Consider the following 2320-nt stretch of genomic DNA (forward strand, 5'->3'; position numbering starts at 1 on the left):
AATTTTTTTTTTTTATATCAATTTTCGTTTTTTACTGCCTCGGTGGTGTAGTGGTGAAGATGCTCGCCTGGTAAACAGGAGGGCGTGAGTTCAATCCCAGCCGAGGTATGGAATTTTATCCTCAATATAATTTGAGATTTTGACCACAGAGATTGTAATAGTCTACTGCTGTAGTAAAGGGACTTAAAGGGGACTACACATCTATCCTGCAAGCCGGTTCGTGCCAAATACCTGTCCGTCGTGCAAGAGTGAAGGCACGATCGTGCTAAATGGCACGATTTGTCTGCATGAAGCCTCGCACGAAGTACTGGAAAAAAAATCCAATCAGTTTTGATTTTAGCACGAAAGGACATCGTGCCAGTGTACTTTTTCCCAGTTTTTATTAATGAATATTTTGTCAAAATGTCTGATAATTTTTTTTCACGAAGTTTTTTGCCATCTTTCATTGATCTATATAGGTAGCAACCGTGTTTGTGGCGCGTAAAGTGCAAAGATCATTCGAATATAGATAAGCGAAACCTCGCATATAATGTGTTACTTCAATTTACTAAAACACATATTCCCGAATGTGATTCTGCATATGTAAAGAAAAAAATAGACACCATGAGAGGTAGCTACAGAAGAGAAAAGAAGAAAGTAAAAGCTTCCAAAGGAACAGGAAGTTCTAAAGATGGGGTGTACATTCCAAAACTGTGGTATTACCACCTGCTTGACTTCTTGGCGGACGAGGAGAAGGTTCGTTCATCCATTTCAACTCTAGACCCACCAACTCAAGCATTGGAGTCGGTTGCGCCACCAAGTGTCGACAGAAATGATGAGGAAATAGATGTGGAGTTACTTGAAGAAGAGGTAATTATAAAACGCAGAGTTTATTTTTCATAAGTACATTTTTACTTTCCTTATTAAATTTATGTTCTAATTGAAACAGTAAAGAAAATAAAGAAATCAACGTAATGATTATCTTTTTAACGCTTTGGGTCAGCTCCCATGGCGTAGTGGTCACTGCGCTCGCCTTGCACGCGGGAGACCCGGGTTCGATTCCCGGCGGGGTCAAGAAATTGTTGACTTTATTCCACATGCCAGGAAAATAATAATGCTGCGTCAATCGGGCATAAGTCTTCTCTACGCCAAAATGGGCGGCGTCGTCGTGCACTTCACGGAGTACATCGGGAATCTGTTGATCTGGGATGACTAGTTTCCAGGGTTCAGTAGCACCTTGCAAAACCAAATCGAGGGAGTCGAACCTGCGGCGATAAAGGCGATTATCGACCACTTGATAATCGGGATGGCGCTCAGGATGTTCAGTGACAGCCAACAGTTTACGGGAATACCAGGAATCTTCTTCAGAATCCGAAATATTCAGTGCACATACAGGAAAAGATTCGCCACTGCTACAGCTGGGAATGCGCGACAAAGCGTCCGGAACATGGTTCAGCGCTCCTTTTCGATGGATGATCTCCAGATCGTGACTCTGAAGCTCCAAAGCCCATCTGGCCAAGCGTGGGGTAGGATTTGTGAGCGAATGAAGCCAGCGTAAACTACTGTGGTCTGTGATCACAGTCACCTTGTATCCTTCAATGTACGGGCGGAACTTCTTACATCCAAAGACTACGGCTAGACATTCCTTCTCCGTCACAGTATAGTTTAGCTCTGCTTTCGATAGGGAACGACTGGCATAAGCGATAACATGCTCTTTACCTTCGATCGTCTGGGTAAGTACAGCGCCAAGACCAGAATGTGAGGCGTCAGTCTGAACACAAAATGGGTGCTGGAAATCAGGACGGCTCAAGATAGGTGGGGAAACCAACAGTTGTTTTAAGGCTTCAAAAGATTGATCTTGAGCTTCGGTCCATTCCCATTTCTGTTGTTTCCTCAAAAGTTTCGTGAGAGATGCAGTGGTCTCCGCGAAATCGGGGATGAAGCGGCGGTACCAACTGCACATCCCGAGGAAACGCCGCAACTCCTTCAAATTTCGCGGGGCAGGATATTCTATAACGGGTCTCAGCTTCTCGGGGTCAATTTTTAACCCAGTTTTGTCGACTTTGAAACCAAGATATGTCACTTCAGACATGCAAAATTCACATTTTGCCCAATTTATTCGCAATTTAGAACGATGAAGTCGATCCAAAACTGTCTCCAACAATCGTAAATGTTGCTCAATCGTGTCACTAACCACGATGACATCGTCTAAGTAAGAGTACACGTTCGGCTCCAACTCGGGTCCAATCAAACTATCCATGAGACGTTGAAAACTGGCCGTTGCGTTAGTAAGCCCAAAAGGCATCCGGACGAACTCAAATAATCCCCTACCGGGAACAGC

Source organism: Diaphorina citri, unplaced genomic scaffold, assembly GCF_000475195.1.
Source record: "Diaphorina citri unplaced genomic scaffold, Diaci psyllid genome assembly version 1.1 scaffold1112, whole genome shotgun sequence".
NCBI lineage: Eukaryota > Metazoa > Arthropoda > Insecta > Hemiptera > Psyllidae > Diaphorina > Diaphorina citri.